Source organism: Sciurus carolinensis, chromosome 1, assembly GCF_902686445.1.
Source record: "Sciurus carolinensis chromosome 1, mSciCar1.2, whole genome shotgun sequence".
NCBI lineage: Eukaryota > Metazoa > Chordata > Mammalia > Rodentia > Sciuridae > Sciurus > Sciurus carolinensis.
In genome coordinates, this window is record NC_062213.1 from 8,545,733 (window position 1) to 8,560,576 (window position 14,844).

A 14,844-nucleotide genomic window follows, 5' to 3' on the forward strand; every position below is an offset into this window, starting at 1 on the left:
GTGGTCCAGTTATTTGTTCAGTAAAAATATCTACTTTCCCTAATATCACTTAGGGAAACTTGACCCTTAAAACCACTCCTACTGCTGCTGCTCCTGGTGGTCTGCACACGTGGAAGTGGCGTCATCAGAATCTGCAAATGTGTGGCCCTAACATGATTTTTGAAATGGTGTCTACAGTGAAACCCCAGAGCATCTGGAGTCGGGAAGGGACTGGAGTCACCACACTCACAGCTTACATTTATCAAGCAGCTCGTCCATGTAGCTCTGTGCCAGGAGCTACATGCCTGTCCACCCAGATCTTCCCCATGTAGGCACCCTCACCCTGTTGGAGAAATGAAGAACCTGAATAGCAGAAATCGACTGGTGACCCTTATTCTTTTCTGTCATACCCATGTTCTCAACTGAAGTCACCCTTGTCGTGTTGACTCACTTTGCTCACCACTTATGAGGTGACAAGGACCTTTCCCAGCCGCAAGCCCATCCCATGCTCAGAACTACCTGTGAGACATGGATTCTCTTGCTTTCTCCTCTTAGAGCTAAAGAAGCTAAGTGGCTTGGGGTGAAGGGATGATATGCTGTCAAAGCCCAGCACGTGAAGGAACTGGAATTGGACTTCATCTTCTCGCTGGTGGTCCTGTGCTTTTCTCCTCACATCTTCTCAGTTACTTGTGGCCAGAAAGCGGGCAGGGGCTGGAAATGCCAAAACCATTGCAGCCTGTTGCTTATGTAGCTGCTTTTGACCTCTATACTGAACACTTGGTGGGAGTGTCATGGTGTCTGAATTGGGGAAGGTCTTCAGTGTTATGCATATTTTGTATAAAATCAAAATTAAGAGCTTTATTTCATATTTCTCAGCTCCAAGGCATGCTTCTCTGGCAGACTTCAACTTTTCTGTATTAGTGCATCTATCAGCTGCAAAGTAGAGAGCCAAGACAGCCATTGCCACACGGATGAGGATTGTGGACCCTGCAGAGTCAGTTATCTTCCCAGCTACTCAACATCAGCAGGCTTGGCTTCCAGGCGGTGGTTTTCAGTGTGGATGCTTTCCTTTCCTGACCACACACAGCTGAAGCCGTCTTTCTGCCATGAAATCCTTACTGTTTTCTTTCCAAGATTGTGGCTTCTTTGGTCCAAGTGCAGAGCAGGAGGATTTGGGGATGGTTTTAGTTGAGTTTATGATGTGTGGTTATTACCTTTTTTTCTGCTGTCACACAGTTGGTATCCAGTGCTGGGCCTGTAACTCCTGTGCTGAGCTGGTCCTGGGGACGTGGGCTCCCTCCCTTCCAAGTCATACCATGGCTGGAAGGAGACTCAGGCCTGAGTGAGGATTACTGAAGTCATCCTTGGTCTCTCTTATCCTATAAATCAGGGAACTTTCCTGTGCCAGTTAGTTTAGGGGGTGTTTCTAAGCTAATTGAGTCTAACATGACAAAATGAAATTGCTCCATGTGGACCACCTTCATCCAGACAGTGGCCATTACTCTTTCTCTGTCTTCTCTCCTTCCTACCCTGTATTAGCTTCCTTTGGCTGCCATAATAAATTACCACCAATTTAGTGGCTTAAGACAATACACACTTATTATCTCACAGTTCTGTAATTGAGAAATCTAGCACGTGTCTCACTAACATAGAATTGAGGTATTGGCAGGCTGTTTCCCTCTGGCTGCTCCAGGAGAAAATTCACTCCCTTGCCTCTCCTTGCTCCCCAAGGCCACTTGTGTTCCTCAGCATGTGGCCCCTTCCTCTGTCTTCAGAGCCAGCAGTATGGTATGTTTCATCATGTCTTCTCTGACCCTCCTCTGCTCCTGCAAGGACCCTGTGATGACACTGGGCCTACTCACATGGCCCAGGGTAGTGTCCCCATCTTAAGGTAGATGATTAGCAACCTTGTTCCACCCGCAGTCTTACTTGATTCCTCTTTGCCACATAAGGTGTCCTATTTACAGGTTCCAGGGATTAAGACATAGACTTCTTTGAAGGGGCAATATTCTGCCAATGACATTCCTCCACGTTTTTTTCCTTTCATATCTCTTTATCATAGAACGTTTTCATCATGACCAGGAAGTACATGGTATGCATGTTACCTCTTCATAGTTGTAATGAAATACCTGAGGAAGTCACCTTAAAGGAGCATAGATGTACTTTGGCTCAGTTTCAGAAATTTTGCTCCAAGGTCATTCAAGTCCATTGCTCTGAACTGGTGATGCGACAGAACGTGGCAAGACAGGTGTGATGGAGCAGAACTGCTGATGTCATGGTGAAGCAGAGAGGGAGGGTGGGAGGAGGGGCTGGGGACAAGACACTGTCCTCAAGGGCATGCCCAGGGACCCACTGCCTTCAGCTAGGTTCCTACAGTTCCCACCGCCTCACACTGGTTAGTCCATTCAAATTATGAAGCCCTCAGTGGATTAATCCACTGCTGAAGGTGGAGCCCCGTGATCCAGTGACCTCCCTAAAGCCCCACCTCTGAATATTGCTACACTGGGGACCAAGCCTTCAACACGTGAAGCTTTCAGGTTCATTCCAGATTCAGATCCCAGCCGTATGCATACATAGTTCATACCAGTAGTAAACATTGCTAACAAATCAAGTCTCTGTCCTCAGAAATTCTTAGATACTAATCTATTATACTTGGTTTACAAGATGAAACCATTTTGCTTTTCTAGATGTAGATATTTAATTTGCAATATATAGTTTGTTACATGTTTTCTATTTTTATATCTATACATATATATTTGATTTGTTCTTTTCAGGTATACATGACAGTAGAGTGTGTTTTGACATATTATACACACATGGAATATGACATTCTAATTAGGATCCAGTTCTTTATGTTCATTAATTATGATTTTGAAAATGTTGATTCCTTTCCTCATAGACTTCTTAAATGTATGTTTTGGATGTGGCTGAGGTTATACAGTACGTGCATATTCTTTCTGCTGGAGATTACAGCATCAGATTTATCCTGATAAAGCTCTGCTGGAGCTGTGACCAGCGGGTTTGCTAAGAATTCTTTACCTCAGAGTCGGACAAAGTAATCTCCCAGTCAAAGACAGGCTGGACTATTAATTGTAAATGTTGTCTTTTTATTGTCATTTTATAGGCATTTCTAAAAACATTTAGAAACTACTTTTTTATGATGTAAAATAATTTTTTATCTTACATTATTATAAAAAAAAATCAGCAGTTTTAATGCCTGCTTCAGATTAAGTCTCACGGTTAACCATGCTCCTCATTTGGGTACTTTGGTTGTTCCTGGTTTTTGCTATTAAAAGTAACCCTACATTGGATATGTTCAAACTGAGTATTTGTGTGTCATACTAAAATCTAAAGGGCTATAAACACAGAATGAAGTCCCTCAAATCACTGGGAATTTACTAATGGTAGAGGTGTTACAGGCGTTTCTTGGAGCTGCAGTTAAAACACATTCCCTAGGGTGGAACTGATGCTTTCAACCTCAGAGAAGGGCCAGGGAAGATACTGGGCAAAGTGGGCTGCTGCGGAGCCGGGAGCTTTAACAGAAACGGGCATTTTCCTTCCTTGTCGCTGTTAGACTCCTTGCTTTCTTGCTGGAAAATGAGTCGGCCTGCTGCCCTCTAAGGCGTGTGGGCGACGGATGGGGATCGCCTGTGCAGCTCTGACCCTCTCCACTGGTCTCTCTCAGCCCTGGACTCTGTTGAGAGAAATGTTCTTGGCGACAGGGCTAGTCGATGCAGTGACCGTTGCCTTGCACACACGTACAAGGTGCCTGCTTTAAGTAAAGTTTCATCCTTTCAGTTAAGCAGGATGCTCTGTCTGTATATGTCATTACACACTAAGTTTCTGTTTGCCTGTGAGCCTGGATTGTAATGATTGACTCTGAAAAAAGTAGTTGTGTTGTTTTCTTTCCAGTCATGAGAGACGTTGAGGCTGGGGGTCAGGTGCCAAGGGCGGCAGCGCGGGAGGCAGGGAGGAGAGAAGCAGATGCGGGTCAGGTTGGCTTGTATCACAGCCTGTACAGAATGCTTCTTCACAGTGCCATTTTAGCTGGTTTCGGTCACTCTGCCTCCCTCATGGGGTTGCTGGTAGCTCGATTGATTAACTGATTCATTCCGGGAAATGGCTAGATTTCTCTTAGCATACTTGTTAGCTACCAGAGTCTGAGAATGGTATTTTAAGATAGTATTTTTCAAAAACCAAGAAAAAGTATTGAACAGCTGGAATTATTCTTATTTTCATATGGTGTTGGCTTTTTATGTGTCTTACTTTTGGCTTTTTATGTGTCTTACTTTTTTGAATGGTTGTCTTGTATAAGCAGAGGATAGAAAAAGCATAGGTCACCCAGAAGGAAGTAGCTCTTGGCTACATGATAAAATGCCCAGCCTCACTGATAATAAAAAAGAAAAGGAAAACCACGATAAGATATTACTTTTTACTTGATTTGGCAGACATTCAGAACTTGAAGAGCACCCTCTGCTGATGAGACTCTTGAGGAATCAGCTCTTGTCTCACTACCTGATAGGACTGCAAGTGGCTGTGATGCCTGTGGAGGTCAGGGTGGCAGAATCTGTTGAATCGCAAATGCATATACCCTGACTTCGCTTGGCCACTCGTGAGAATTCATCTCCTACAGATACAAGTGCAGATACGAGAAATATGTCTGCACCGATATGATAACTGTGCAGGGCTAGTCAGTGAAGAGAACAGAAACGCCCAGGAGTAGGGTAGGGGCTTGGTGGAAACAGGGCATCCACACAACAGCATGCTGCACAGCTGCAAAAAAGAGTCCCAAAGCACTCCGCTTATTTTATAAAAAGATGTTTGTCATATATGATGAAGTGCAAAAAGGAAGGTTAAAATGTGTAGAACTCAATTGTATTACTCATGTTGCCTTAAAACCTCCCCGAGAATTCATGGAAAATAAACAAACACCCGTTGGTGTTCCATCCCCAGCACAAGAGGGGTGAGGGGGTCAGAGAAAAGAAGGAACCTGGGTGAAGGGAAACAGGGTAGATGAAGTACAGGTCTGGTGTGAGACCTTCCATGTTTATAATTTTGAACCATGCGAATCGCACGTTTTACCTATTCAAAAACTTAAAATAAAAAGCAGCAACATTTAGGTAAAAATGATATCCTAGAAACTCCCCCAAATCAAAGCAGAGTATAAATACGTTCTCATTCATCTCATCCTGTGGAGATAGTGGTAAAATGCCTTTGAGAATTTTGGTGAGATTCTGTTTGGCATTTGAAAATCTCAAAGCAATGAGATCTTAGAAAAGCACAGGATTTAGAACCAGATGAGGTTCAGTTCCTGGCTGTGCTGCTTGCAGGCTGTGTTATTTAACTTCTTTCTGTATGTTTTATTACCTGTAAAGTGCTGATGGTGATATCTATCTCCTAGTGTTGGAGATATTAAAAGCAATACAATTTTTATGAGGAGTTGATATGGTACATGGTACCTGGTGGGTGATCAAAGAAAGTTAGCTCTTTTTTTCCTTCCCCTATCTCTTGAAAATTACTCCAATTTCCCAAAAGAAGTGAAGCAAGAAGTATAAACCAGACTGATCATGTTCATATTCTTTTTGGTGAGACTAAATTGTGCTTAAAATACACCAAATATTTTTCAGGTGTTCAGTTTTCCTCTTTATTTGCTTTAGACACACTGATGCTATTTTACTTTGTAGAGCTGTTTGGGGTTGTTGGCTTTGGAGTTGGGCTGTTTGGGGCTAAAATATTGATGCTGCTATCTACAAACTAACTAGTTGACCTCTGGGGGTCCCCTTGCCCTTCAAGCTGCGGATGCCTTTGGAAAATGTGAATGATGACTCTGGTATTTCTAGGACTCTTTCAGAAGGAGTTGCCCAGAGGAAGCTGCCAGAAGGAATGTCTCCCTTTGGCGCAGGTACACTTGGCCTCCACCCTGCCCAGGCCACTCTCCAGGAGGAGATACTGGGGATGGCCCCAGCTTGCCCTCTCTGTGGAGTGCTGGGGGCTTGCTTCTTAAAGACCTCTGACCCCTTTCCCACCAGTTTGGCTCTCCTCCAGCTTTAATCAGCATCGAGATCACCACGGGCTTTTGGCAAATGTGCGCATGGAGGGTTCTAACCCAGGGGGCCCTGCCAGCTTCCTCCACCCAGGAAGGGCTCCTTGGGCCACAGTCTGTAGCCACTGCCCTGGATTTGGAACTCTGTGAAGAAATGCCCTGTTAGATATTTACATTTAAAATGCGTTCTCGTCAACAGTGTAGAACTGCACCTTGCGTGTGTCTGCACGTGCCCATGTATTTATCTCTTATACACATCTGTGTGTGACTGGTCTGATAATTACTACCTTTTACTTAGAGTGCTTCGTCCTTTTATCTTTAATGTAATACAAACATTTTCATGTTTGAATTTAAGAGTATCATCTTGGTATTTATTTTCTCTGTCCTGTTTTTTTCCTCTTCCTTTCTGGCATCTTTTGGGTGAATCAGTATGTTTTAGCATCTCATTTTATCTCCTCTATTGACTTTTTATTTTAGAATATTTCTAGATTTACAGAAAAGTTTTGAAGGCTATACAGAGAGTTTTTATATATCCCACAACTCATTTCCCCTCTCATTGCCATTTAATATAAATATGGTACATTTGTTACAACTGATGAACCAATATTAATACATTATTATTAACTAAAGTCCACTTTTTGTTCAGGTTTCTTTGGTTTTCACCTAATCTTCTTTTCTGCTTTTGGATATCAGTAGGATCCCACATCACATTCGTTGTCATATCATTTTAGGCCCTGTTTGCATTTGAAAGTTTCTGACTTTTCGTTTTTGATGACCTTGGAAGTTTTGAGGAGCTCTGGTCAATAGAGTGTTTTATCGAATGTCCTGCATCTGGGATTTTTGACTTTAAACTGTGTGTGAGCGTGCGCACGCGTGCTTCTGTGCTTGCTGCGAAGAGCACGTTATTTCAGCGCAGTCCAGTTTCAGGTAGCGTGCTGTTTCATGAGCAATGTCGGGGCCTTCAAACACTCTAGTACGTAGTACTTTCTCTGCTCTGTGCTTTTTTTCTTACCATATATGAAACTTCTACTTATATTGTAAACTCCTTAATACAGTGTTGTTTTTTGCTTTAATCAGTAAATATTTTAGAGATATGTCAAACATACACATGAAAATACAATTTTTAAAAGCCATCAAATAAAAAATTAATAAATTTTTAGAACTTAATTAAAAAAATTAGTAAGTTCAGATGTAAATTTACCTGCACTTTTAACCTTTCCGGTGTTCCGCATTTTCCTTGCAGCCTGGCTCCTCTGATGCATGGTCCTTTGCTTGGAGAACTTCCTCTAGCATTTCTTAACGTGCCAGTGTCAACTCTAGTTCACCTTCCTCAGTTTTTGGTTAGACCTGTCTTTACTTTTTCCTATTTGAAAATGGCTTCACTTTTAAAGAGTATTTTGATGGTTGCAGATTTCTAGGGAACTTCACCCTGAAGATGTTTTCCATTACTTTTTGACCTTCATTTTCTCTAACCTTTATTATGATACCCCTGTATGTAATGGGTCTTTTTCCCTCTGGATGTTTTAAGATTTTCCTGTCTTTGTTTTGTTTTCATTATATTAATGTCAAGTGAGTCCAAGTGTGGTTTTCCTTACTTGGGGTTTGGTGAGCTCTTGGATCTGTGGTTTGATATCTTTTATGGTTGAACCATTCTCAGCCATTTTCTCTTTAAATCCTTCTTCGTTTGCTCTCTTTCCCTCTTGGGACAATAATATCACATACTTTTAACTGATATCATCTCACATCATTCAGATCATTACTCTCATTCTTCTTTGTCTTTGTGCTTCAGTGATTTCTGTTGACCTTTCTTCAAGGTTATTTATCCTTTCTTTGATGTGTTTGCTCTGCTTTGAAGACTTCCAGATGAATCATTCGTTTTTAGTGTTTGAAATATCCTAGTATTTTCATTTTGTTTTTTAATAGTTTTTATTTTTTTGCTAAATTTAATCACCTGTTCATACGTGTTTTCCCTTTTCTCCTAGAACCTTTATCACAGTTATTTTAATGTTTGGATGTAGTCATTTCAACATCTGGGTCATCTGTGCATCAGTTCATATAGACCTTTTTCCTTGATTTGTGGTTACATTTTCTTAATTCTTTCCATGTCTTACAATGTTTAATTGAATGCCAGATAGTATGTGTGAAAAAAATAGTAGAGACTGAGGTAAACATTTAGCTTGGAAGAGTGAATGTTCTTATCGTGGGGATTTTGCAGAAGAGTCATGGTGCAGACCAGCCTGCCCGCTGCCCTTTGAGAGGCCTGCTTACAAGCTTGGCCCTTGACTGGTGTCTGGGAACTTGTACTTCACAAAAGTTTCTGGCACTCTGATGGATGAGAGGAGCTTACTCTGTCCTCATGGTACTTGAGGGTGGTTCATGCTGAAGACTTACTTGCCTTCTGGGGAGTCTAGAATTTTTTGCATGTTAGGCAGAGGGTGCCCACACGATCAGCCCCCAATAAAATCCTGGACGCTGAACCTCTAGTGAGCCCCTCTGGTTGCACCAGTCCCTGTGTGTTGTCGTAGCCCCCTGCTGGGGAAATCAGTGTGTCCCATATGACTGTGCTGGGAGAGGACTCTCAGGAACTTGCACCTGGTTCCCTTGGGCTGTGCCCCAGGGTCTCCTCCCTTAACTGTATGATCGCCCACCGCCCGCGGGGACAATCACAACGCGAACGCTCTTCTTGATCACAGGAACCAAAAGGATTTTATTCCACAAGTCTCAGACTTATATTGAGAACATCAGTCTATCAGAGAGTAGACTACCAGGAAAGTCAGCCTATCAAGGAACAGTCTCCAGGCAGATACCAGGATCGCCTCGTGTACAACAGCCAACCAGAGTTACTTCCTAAAACTTGAATATGAGTGCAGCTATGTCTGGCAAGCTGCCAGGCGCCATCTTAGAGATCAGGCCACTGTGCGGCTCTGGGGCCCTCAGAGCCCGCCCCTGACATCTCCCCCTTATTCTTTAAATAAAGAAAAGATGACTTGGGACCATGCCTGTCTTAGGTTGTCCATGGCAAATTACATCCTTACCCATCATTGGAATTCTGACCTCCAGGCGTCAGAACCCTGTCTTAGGTTGGTATGTATTTCCACAGATCTTACCCGACTTTGACTACTGGTCCAGCATGCTTAACCGTACTTGGGGGGATGTGCCTGTCTCAATGGCTGTCAAAGTCTGTACTATAGCCCGTTGATGACATCGGGCATCTTGGCGAGCTCTGATTTGGCTGCGTATAACATAGGCTGTCCCTAAGCAGATAATAATCAGAACAGCTACTGTTCCAGCCCACTGTTTTGTCAATCCCAGGGCTTTAGATAACAAAGAGAACATCTCGGATACCGATGCAACTTGAACCCTGGTGGAATTGACTCTGAGTATTTCAGCTCATAGCTGACTGGTTAAATTATCAAAGGTAGATGACCAATTACCAGTAAGGTAGACAGAGAGATTTTTAGATAACATAACCACAGAGCTAAGGTTATTATAAGCAATAGGGGTGACACACACTGCTCTTAAAGGATAAACACATCCCAGTCCCAAAAGTTCTTGCAAGATATCCACTTGTTCTTGTAGTAAGTCCACTCTTTCATTTACAAGGAGTATGCCTGCTCTTAGATGTTGGTTTAGGGTCTCTTTAGTCCAAGTGATTGTTGTTGCTGTCTGTATGGTTGTGTCAATGCTGCTGCTGTGGTTGTGGCTGCCGCTGCAGAGACTGCTACCGTGGCAACCACGGCCGCTGTGATGCCAAAATCTCTCCTGTTTCTTGATAGTAACACTGGCAATTCCGCATCTGTAACAGAGACTGGGACTGGTAGGAAGGTAGGAACACACAGTAAGACTGCCAGCGGGAACCTAGAAGCATTCCAACATTGAGAGAGAGAGCACCCTAAGAGACTAAAAAGAGGTTGTAAGTTAGTTCAAGGGGGGCTACGAGCATATGGTCATCAGGAGTATGTTGGTCTGAGTTACTTGTATCGTTGGCACTGGTCGAGTTAGTCGCTCAGGAACCCAGATAGGCGATGTTTTATCCTGTGGAAACACACAAACCGAGCCGCGGCTCCAGTAAAGCACTGGGTCTGGGCCGTTCCATTGTCCTGTAAGAACATCCTTCCATTTTACCGTCGCTCTATCATGTTGTTTATGATTGCCATGTCTCTCAGCAGCAGAGCGACCTTCATTATCGAGAGTTAAAAAATTTAAAATAAAGAGGCAAAGAGAAAGCTTATCTTTAGGGGACCTGAAGGTCTCCCCTATTCCCCCTTTTTGTTTATAAAGAGTATTTTTGAGGGTGAGATGTGCATGTTCAACAATACCTTGTCCTTGTGGGTTATAAGGTATACCTGTGGTTAGAGTTATTTCAAATTTAGTGAGAAATTGGTTCTTACCAAATTTAGTTTTTAAAGAAAAATTTAGACTCTATAACATCGTACAATACTCTAACAGTTGCTTAACCATAATTGTATAAACTCCTATTTTTAAGACTAATTGTTCTAAAGAATAAAACTTAATAGACACAAAGTTAAGAGTAAATTAGTGTTTCTAAGAAATCCTTGTTATTTTACCATGTCATTTTACCATATAGATTAAACTTTGGTTTATATTAGAACATTAGTATTTCACCTTAGAAAAAACCTTAAATAGCTTTAAATGTTTCACATACATACAACCAACTTAGTTACATGCAAACTTGTTGAAACTTGCCCTTTACTTACATAGACTTTCTTAGCACTTACTTAGACCCTCATTTATTTCATCACACAAGCACTTTCTTACCCAGAAACCTTTCCTTTTCCCTTTTACTAAATATATTTCCATACCCAGAACCTTTATTTTCTCTTTCCTGTTGACCCCTTTTTGTTCACATTCTGAAACAACTCTTATGAAATTTCTAAATTTAAAAAAATTACTCTATTTTAATAAGATTAAATATTTTGTTATTTATAGTACTCTACATCAACATTTTATTAGTTTGACCACCTAGAGACTCGTGAGTTATTTTTAAGACATTTTACTTCTATTAGTTTACCCACTTTAAATTGAACCTCTTTAAATCACGTGAATTAAAAATATTTGGATCCATTTTTAAATTTTAATTTTAGGAGCGCTCAATTTTGATACAGACAAAACATGACATTAGACAGCACGACATACACATAACACAAAATTAAAGGCCTTGAAACTTTATAGGTGAATCTCCATTGCAATGTAACAGATGTTCAAAACTCTAGTTGAATTAAAAAAAAATAGAACTGATCAAAAAGTCATGAGCTCAAAAAATATGTAGAATTAAAAAAAAAACAAGAGTCCTGGAAAAATGATACGGCTGTTAATTACTTTAGTAAAGCACCATAAAATTTACTTTTGCTGGAGTTCAGGTAAGACTCTTTTTGCTCTTTTTTTTTTTTTTTTTTGGTTTGAGACCCGGTCTCCTACTGAGCCTTCAGGCTTTCTCTATTTACATTTCAATGTAAGCCTTGACTGAGATTTGGATCTGAAAGGGTATAAATGTTCCAGCAGAAACTTGATGCCTAGGGCATTTTAACCCTTAATCCTGGTTAGTAATCAATTCAGGTTTGGATGCAGAAAATTGTGAAACAATTATCTCCCAATATTTGTGGGGACTGGGGCTACTATATCATACTCCTTACTAGGACATACCACTGATGGTTGAGCTGGTTACTCCCTCCACACCGGCATATGTGGGGCCTCATGGCAAGAGGACTAGGTGGGCCGGGTGGGGCGAAGTTGGAGGAGGAGAAGGAATTAGCATAGAAGCGCAAGAAAGAAGAGACTTGAAGATAAGGAATCCCTTTCCATCTGCCCACTTGCTTGCAGAAGCTGTGTGCCAATATCTTTGGTAGCCACAATTCACCTTCCCATGGAGCTGTCTTTCATCCCTGCACAGGCCAATTTGTGATCGGTAGTCATTCCTTCCAAAACTAACATTTTAACATTTATCAGGAGGGCCATAAATGGAGGGTGGAGGTTAGAGTCTGTGAGTTCTTGCCCAGTATCATAAAATGGCCACCGGGAAGATTTCCCGCCATCTGGAAGGAGGAGGGTGAGGGCTTTCATTGGAGTCTGATGTGGCCCCAGAATACAAGATGGCAGCAATGAGCCTCCCTGGGGCGGTAGTGGGCCCTCCTTATGTGTAGAGGCTGGCTGCCCTTGTGGTTCCTCAACCTTGGGAGGAGCGGATTGAGATGGATTGGGCTCCTCATTAAAGGTCCTCCAACGTTGTTTACTATGTGGCAAGCTTCTGGAAGGAGATGCAACGGGAGCAGCCGGCGGTTCTTTAGGCGGCGGCTTTTTGGGGAGAAACTTGGAGCCCCTTTGGGAGGTCCTGGAGAGAAGCAGGCCTTAAGGGCGGATAACGTAGGGCAGACTCCTAATGGGGGACCCTCACCTAAACTGATTTCCCTCTTAAAGGTGTCCCAGGCTTTTTCCGCCTGTGTATCAGACCACTCAAGGCTGCTACTCTTTAGCATGAGTCTAAGAGCTGAGAGCGCAGGGTCACCATGTGTGGTGTGTGTTTGCCCAATCTTTTCTTTAGTAGATCCTGTAATAGCAAGATTTTTTGTTTTACATAGTAAATCCTCCTCTTCATCTGAACTATCCTCACACCCAGTTTCATTTTCCTTGTCTGTCTCTGATCTTACTGACGCCCTTTCTGATGCTTAAGACCTTTCCTCTTTTATTTCCTCCAAAACCTCTTCCCCTTGTTTTATGGCCTCTCTGCATTTGGTTTTAGGAGTATCTAAACACCCTCTAACTAACATCCATATGGCCATGGTTCCCAGGGGTAATGGTTTTACTCTCTCTGTCGCTCTCAAATCCTCCCCTAGAAGCTCCCATTGAGGGATATTCAGTAATCCCTCGTCCAAGAACCATGGCGCAATATCTTCCACTGTGCGTAAAAAGTTTCGGGCTGTTTTAGTTTCAAGAGGAAGTCCATTGGCCTGGAGCAAATCCTTTAAGGGACCTTCCATGCGCATTCATGACATTTCAGTGCCCATATTTCTCTATTAAACTAACAATGCAAAGCACTTTAACTGGCAAAACAAAATCGAAAGCACTTACAAACACTCAATCTCCGTTGCTTATCCCGCGAACTTTAACTCGTCGCTTATCCCGCGAACTTTAACTCGTCGCTTACCCCGCGAACTTTAACTCGTCGCTTACCCTGCGAACTTTAACTCCGTTGCTTACCCCGCAAACTTTAACTCCGTTGCTTACCCCGCGAACTTTAACTCCGTCGCTTACCCCGCGAACTTTAACTCCGTCGCTTTTCCCGCGAACTTTAACTCGTCGCTTTTCCCGCGAACTTTAACCTGGCCAGACTGTACTTTACTTTCCCTGTATTTACCTGATCAGTTTCTTCTTTATAACTCGAGGTCCCGGGTTTCGGCACCACTTATGATCGCCCACCGCCCGTGGGGACAATCACAACGTGTACGCTCTTCTTGATCACAGGAACCAAAAAGGGTTTTATTCCACAAGTCTCAGACTTATATTGAGAACATCAGCCTATCAGAGAATAGACTACCAGGAAAGTCAGCCTATCAAGGAACAGTCTCCAGGCAGATACCAGGATTGCCTCATGTACAACAGCCAACCAGAGTTACTTCCTAAAACTTGTATATGAGTGCAGCTATGTCTGGCAAGCTGCCAGGCGCCATCTTAGAGATCAGGCCACTGTGCGGCTCTGGGGCCCTCAGAGCCCGCCCCTGACATAACTGATCTAGCTTTGTGTTCTTTTTCTCTAACAAATTGTCCGTTGAATCCTGTGAGTCCTCTCAGTGAGTTATTGAACCTCACTGGTAGTTCTGGGGACCCTCAGCAGAAGAGTGAATAAATCTAATGTGCAGTTGAGTTGGATCTGGGCTCTGCAGTTGTAGACTGGTCCCTGCATCTGCAGCGGTTTTAATACTTTATCAGGACTTCCTTCCAGCAAGGCTGAGCATCTGATCACTAGTGAGACTCAGCAGTCCCTCTGTTTCCTGGCTCTGCTGCTGGGTTTCTAACCATGGGGATTTTCAGGCCAGCCACCAGCTTTCCTGTTGCTGGAGTTCCTGTTTTTCCAGCCCTGCTCTTTCCATCCCTTGGGAGATCTCTCCTGTCTCCTTCCCAGCCCAGCCTGGAGAGGCTGTGGTGCACTTGGTGAGGCAGTGGACTGTGTGAGGACAATGGGCTTTCTGCCCCAAGCCACGTCTGGTGAAGTTCTACACTTCACAGGGAAGGGGTGGATAGGCCACTGTGCCAGGCATGAAAGAAGCCACAGATTTCATTTCTTCTAGGCATTTTATTCCCTTTTGGAATGAGCTCACTTAAGTTTCTTCATGTTCTCAGCAGTTTGATGGATTTTAAAAAAAGGTCTTTCATGTTGTTAGTGTGGGAGTGATGTCCTTTATGGTTCTTTGCAACCTAACTGCAAGCAGAAACGTGCCCCTCCGCGTGATTCTGACGGTGCCTACCATGGTGCCTTAGCAGTGTGGGTGCCTGCAGTGTTCATGTTGCCTGTGCTTACCTGCCCTGACACGTAGATCCTCAGCTGCAAGTCAGGAGCGAGGAGAGCAACTGAGCAGCCGCCTGACACGGGTGAGAGATCCAAGTGGACGTGAGGTCACCAGGGCAGTGTCCACATGGCGCTACCCTTGTGCAGGGCAGGGAGGACCTGGAGATGCAGGGCCCCTGGGGAGTGTGTGCAGGAGGGAGGAAGCCTCCGTCTTACATTAGACACCCTGTCCTGACATGAGACACCATGGCACTTCAGCCAGGCGGCCTTAGAATCCAACCCTGCCATCTTCTCCCTGTGT

The 14,844-nt window shown here is 43.2% G+C and overlaps 1 protein-coding gene across 2 annotated transcripts in view; it reads left to right on the forward strand.

Annotated features, from left to right (window-relative positions):
* Positions 1 to 14,844, forward strand: part of Zfat (zinc finger and AT-hook domain containing) — a 210,128-nt gene that overhangs the window by 131,391 nt on the left and 63,893 nt on the right. The window lies entirely within an intron of this gene.